Consider the following 6822-nt stretch of genomic DNA (forward strand, 5'->3'; position numbering starts at 1 on the left):
CATCCCTTGGCTTGCAGCTATGTAAGTCCAATCTCTGCCTACATTGTCACACTGCTTTCTCCCTGTTGCTATCTTCACAGCTTCTTATAAGGACACCAGTCACACTGGATTAGGAGCCTACCCCACTCCAGTATGACCTCATCTCAACCTAACTAATCACATCTGTAACAGCCCTATTTCCAAACAAAGTCACATTCTGAGATACTAAAGTTTAGGACCTCAGCATATCTTTGGTGGGGGTGTGGGTGGAGGGGAGCACAATTCAACCCATAACAAATGCCTACAGGAAAACATTTCAGTAGTAGTAAGCAGTGAAGTCTCCCTCTCATAATCTAAGCCAATCAACACACGATATTCAAATGACCATAGGCCATATTAAGACTGAATATGGGTAGAAAAACATGAGGGGAGATTTCCTTTACAAAGAAGAATCTGTGAAGCTGTGCCCCCTGAAATGGTCAAGTTGATTTGCTGCTTGTTGTAAAGCACTGGCTCTGGCTTGTACATCAAAATCCTCTGGGTAATTTTTAAACTGATGCCAAGGCCCAAGGCAGAAACCAGACCAACTGGATCAGAATCTTTGGGGTGCAGCTTAAGATAAGCAAACCCCTTTAACAAGTCCTCAGTTGATTCTTATCAACAAACATGGCTGAGAATTATTAGTGTAAAGCAAGAGCTAGGCAGAGGTAGAGGGCGTATTCATGTCTAATGTGTAAAGAGTTTCACTTTCACAAGATGAAAAGTTCTAGAGGTCTATTGCACAACAGTGTGAATATACTTACCACTACTGAACTGTACACTTAAAAATGATTAAGATGGTAAACTTAATATTATACATTTACCACAATAGGTAAAATAATTCAGAAAATCAATTTAAAATTCTTTGCTTTAACATACACAGATATGGTATTTTAATTCTGAGAACAAATGTTATTTCTAAAAGGGTTCTGAATATAATTATTTTATGGGTCCACCAATATAGTAAAACCAATTTTTCGATCAATGAATATTTCAAAATTGCATGATTTAAACATTTTAGACCCCTTTTTACTGTCCCAAGTGATCTGGTTTGAACATCTTTCTTTGTGTATACATATCTCTCTAGGCCTTTCTTCATGGGGCAGCAACAGGTCTGGTGGATGATCCCTGAATCATCAGGCAAAATTCCAGTATGTTATAATACCACTGTAATCCACAACCACCCCAACATGAATACCCTTAAAATCTATCAGATCCTTAAAGAGTCCTGTTATGCAAAATCACCAACTCCTGCTCTCAGACGGTGTCCCTAACGGGTATAGTGCCCCATAAGGGTATTCCCATGAAATCCCAGGAATACTTCTATGAATTATCTCAGTGTAGCATATAACTCTGTGCTACTGTCTCTCCCATTAAGGCTGCAAGCTCTCTGAAAGCTGCAAAAAGTCATATTTATCTTTATATCCCTAGCACCTACTTATAAGCCTGGGCATGACAGTGTATTCAATGAAATGTCAGCAAACACACGACTGGATGAAAGATCTCTGTATTCACGTCCACTTCATACACCGCTGAATTTTCAAACAGATGAAATGTTTTCTACAGGCACATCATTTGGAAGGATTCACACACACACAGGGTAAAAAAAGAAAACTGAATTCCACCCCTTTTCTTCTCAAGTGATGTACTCATCTGGAATAAAGATGCAAGTTTTCTAGTCTAATGTTTCCTGGAATTGTAAGCTCTACTGCAGTGATTCCCGGTCAATGACAAATACTTCAGAGAATTTCAAGACCTCCTAGAGATGTCTCAAAGAGAAGTTACTCAATGGTTATTTAAAGAAATGACACTTTCTTTTAAGAAATCCCAAAATATGAATGATCAATGGTAAATGCAATAATTCTGGACAGTGATGGTTCTAACAAAGACAACTGAAAGGAGACAGGGAAGAGAGACTCAGGTTATCTAGATACAGTTAGAAGCAGTAGTCAAGAGATAAAAGTCAGGTGGGGCCATCAGTCAACTCTAAGGACTTGCCCATTACAGGATTTAACATAACATGGCTCACAGCAAAGGAAACATTGACAAAATGAAAAGACAATCTACTGAATAGGATAAAATATCTGCAAATAATATGAATGAAAAGAGGTTAATAACCAAAATATATAAACAGCTGATACAAATCATTAAAAAGAAAGTTCATAAAAAATGAGCAGAAGACCTGAATAGACATTTCTCCAAAGAGGACATGCAGATGGCTAACAGGCTCATGAAAAGATGCTCAATATAGCTAATTATCAGAGAAATGCAAATCAAAACCACGAGATATTCCCTCACACCTGCCAGATGGCTATAATCAAAAAAATCTACAAATAACAAATGTTGGTGAGGATATGGAGAAAAAGGAACCATTGTACACTTGGTGGGAATGTAAGTTGGTGCAGCCACTATGGAAGACAGTATGGAGGTTTCTAAAAAAACTAAAAATAGAACTACTATATGACCCAGCAATTCCACTCTTGGGTATGTATCTGAAACAACCAAAACCACTAATTCAAAAGGATACATGCACCCCAATTTTCATAGTAGCAATATTTACCATTGCCAAGACATGGAAACAATCTAACTGTCCATCAACAGCTGAATGGATAAAGAAGACATGGGGTGTGTGTGTGTGTGTGTGTGTGTGTGTGTGTGTACCATGGAATATTACTCAGCCGTAAAAAGAATGAAATTTTGCCATTTGCAGCAACATGGTGGACTTGGAGGGTATTATGCTAAGTGAAATAAGTCAGAGAAAGACAAATACTATATTTTACTTATAACGTGGAATCTGAAAAATGCAACAAACTAGTATATAACACAAAAGAAGCAGACTCAGAGACAACAGAGAACTAGTGGCTATCAGTAGGGAGAGGGAAAGGGTGAGGGGCAATATAGGGGTAGGGGATTAAGAAGTACAAATTATTAAGTATAAAATAAGCTATAAGGATATATTGTACAACACAGGGAATATAGCCAGTATTTTATAACTATAAATGGAGTATAATCTTTAAAAACTGTGAATCACTATATTGTACACCAGTAACATATAATATTGTATGTCAACTGTACTTCAATAAATAATATTGAAAAAAGATGATGGCCCACATTTCCTCTGATATCTCAATATTAATAAATTTATACTTCTATTCAATTGTACATTTTTTGCAAATTTTTAAAATAAGTGTATTTTGTTAATATTAAATTATCAGAAGACACAGCACTGTTTTATCAAACTGACTTTTTAAGTCAAATGGCATAGCAGTGGAAGAGCAAAGGTCCTGGAGCTACACTGGATTTGAATCTTGGCTCTGTTCCTTACTAACTATATGACCTTGGGAATATGATTTAACATGTGTGGCTCTCAGTTTCTTGGTCTGTAAATAAGAGATCATTAAAAGTACATATCTTACAGCAGCACTGTGTAACAGAACTTGCTGAGATTTTGAAAATGTCCTATTTTGTACTGCCCAAATCGTAGCCACTAGCCATATGTGGCTACTGAGCATCTGAAATGTGGCTAGTGCAGCTAACTGAAGTTTTAATTTAATTTTAATTCACTTAAATGTAAATTTAAATAGCCAAACATGACTAGTGGCAATGTCTTGGAAAACAGAGTTTTATAGGGTTGTAAGCATCTTACAGGCTAAGCATTCATATCAATGTCTGGCACAAAATAATCCATAAATGTTCACTATTGCTATTTCCCACCATGTCACATTACAGAAAACTGGTATGCGAGTGTGGATTACCGTTTTCTTCAACGCTTTTCCTAAATTTTGTCTAATTATTCTTCCTACTATTTATAATTCTAGGCTCCTTCTTTCCCCTTCCAGGTGGCACTGGCTTCAGGAAACACCAGACCAGTCTGCACACACAGCCCCACCTTGTCTTGGTGGGCCCAGCACATGCACCACACGTACACTTGCTCTGAAGATTTTGCAGACTATCAAGAACATACTTGGTCCTGTCTCCCTTCAGATGCTAAGTGCTACTCCCACTCCCAATGTTTTTACTCCTTTTACCAGCATCTTTCAAGTGTTAGTGTATATCCATTTCCTGTTTGGATAACTTATTAAGAGGATTTTATTATCACACCTGACATAACCAAATAACTTAGTCATTCTACACCTTAAAATATCTCATCAGGCTTACAAAGACTACACTGAGTATTTCCATCATCTTGATTTTTTTTTATGAAGTTAGAGTGAAGTCTGGACAGCTTAGCTTTTGCTCCCTAGTATATATTAAAAGGTAACCACTCAAGTTCTGGCACATATTTGTTGTGTTTGAAAAGGATACAAACTTTTAATTGATAAGGCCCTGCATCTCTTTTGATATAGCAATACTGCCCTATTTCCAAAACAGTCCCATAATATCAAATTCATTTTTCTTAGCACAAAGACTCCTAGAGCAATCAAAATTGGTAAAGATTTCTTTCTCTCTTCCTATTGGAGAAGATATAGTTGAGAATATGAGAAAAGTTGTCAGAAGAGAACTGCAAGTCTGAATTCTTCCGCTAAGAAATACAATAGATATGGCCCTTACATTTATAATTCTATATTCTAAAACAGGAAATATGAAGAAATAGGTTAAATAATCTGACATGTACCACTAAGCGAATGAGGAAGGCATAATTAACCAAGTGTAATACCAGAGGAAAGCTAAGGAATAAAGAAAAGATGAAGACTTTTTAAAAATATATCTTATCTCAGATATAAACCACTATCAGGTATGAACTAATTTGAGTTGTAAACTTAAAAGAATAAAAAACACAGGAAAGTGGCCTAATGAGCCACTGTCCAGAAATGAATCGGGGTTGGGGGGAGGCTCTTCCTTTTTTTCCCCCCCCAAAACTAACAGCTTTCTATTGAATATAGTTGATTTACAATGTTGTGTTAGTTTCAGGTGTACAGCAGAGTGAGTCAGTTCCCCTCATCTTCTTTTAGCAGGTACAAGCACTCTGTTTCTATAGTAAACTGCTCCTGTCCTGGGACTGCACGTCTGAGCAGTTTTGTTCTCTGGGATTCTATATTCCATTTCTAACAGTGAGAAATTATTTCAGCTGCAAGTAATAGAAACCTTGATTTCTGTTACAAGGAATTTTTTTTGAAATAAGAGGCAGTCCCAGGAAGGGGTGAAATTCAGGTTTGAGTCAGCAGCACAATAAAACAATTTTGCAGTCTACAGTGGCAAATTCATTCTAAAGCCGAACTTCCTGTGATTATAACTCTCAACTTTTTAAGTTATGGCCACCTACTTCTAGCAGGATAGGAAGAGCCTCCTCCTAGTCAGACTAAAGGGAAGGACTCGGCCCAACTAGGCCCAGTTTAAGTTTGTACCCATCCCAGAGTACCAGCTGCCATAGAAATGTCTCGTACTAACTGGCTTAGACTAGTCAGGACTCACCTCTGCAACTGGAGACAGAGTCCACTTGCGCAATCACGTGAACGGTGGAAAGGAAGTTTCTTGAGCAAAATGAGAGTTCTGGTATGAGAAAAGGAGGAAAGTGATGCAGAACAGGTAATCAACAGAGTGCATCACACTTCTCTCCCACTCCTGACGGACTTGGTATCTAGAGTGAAGTGCTTTCTTCAGCTGGCCACTAAGACTATGCTTTACTGGCCATAACATGACTTCTACCTGGGAAAGGGACTGCTGCTGTGGGGAAATGGATAATTCAAGATGAAGTTAAAGATGCTGAAGAATTATTTTCCTAGCTGAACTGAGGAGTGTTGTGTTGCCCTGTAGCGAGGCATACGGGTACTTCTGTCCCGTGCAGATGCTCCCAAGTGTAGCCCAGGAAAAACCTGCATAGGGAGGGCCAGAGAGGTGTCTGACCTTCTGCCCTTATGAACATTCACTACCTGAACAGTGCCGGCTACCCTACTGAACAGAAAGGCAAGACAGGATTACTGAAATAAGGTTCTAGAAAGTGGCCACACTGTGAGCACTGTGAAGATACTCAACATAGCAAGATTTGATAGGACAGAGTTTGACAGGCTTGCTGAGGCAGTAAGCACTTCATGTAACAGATCCAGGAAACTCAGAAAGTGAAAACAGGACAAATCTTTGAAGGACTGAATTAAACACATGGTTTATGGATCAGCATTCTTTCTATGACATCATATTCTCTTCTTTAGCAGTAAAAGCCTATAGTTCCCCAGACGGGATTGCCCAAGAACAAGCTTTCACTCAATTCTGAGGATGGAAAGTAATTTTTTCATAATTTGAATGCAAGAGAAAGGATACCTTTCAATATCTGGCATTGCCAAGTTTTAGGGGGGAATAAAAGGTAAGAAAGCTTTGCTTTTATTGGGAAGGGCAGGCAAAGAAGTAAGTTAATTTGATCTTTTCCTTTCTGAGACTGATAAAAAACTGAGCAGTCAATGCTATGTGGTATAAAGAGAAGTTACTAGGACAGTAAAAGATTCACTAATATATTATTAGAATTCTTAACGGGTCTGCTGATTTTGAAAAAATCTGTAACAAGTGTATAGGATCCAGTTGCTTGCATGTACTCGCTTAATTTGGTTTAGCATCTTTTTTTCATACTGGGGACAACACTAATGGGCTGCTATGAAGGATTAAACCATACATCTGTGTAGATACGGATGTGTGTGTGTGTGTGTGTGCGTGCACACGCGCGCACGCCTACTTTCAAGCCTACTCACTGGTATGGAGTTGATAGTCAATACATGTTACATTTCTTCCCCCTTTCCTCAACCTGGTCACCAAACTGAATAACGTGCAGCCGAAGCTGGCTTGCACATATTCCTAAATTAAGGGATCAGGAGGCCA

Source organism: Vicugna pacos, chromosome X, assembly GCF_048564905.1.
Source record: "Vicugna pacos chromosome X, VicPac4, whole genome shotgun sequence".
Lineage (NCBI taxonomy): Eukaryota > Metazoa > Chordata > Mammalia > Artiodactyla > Camelidae > Vicugna > Vicugna pacos.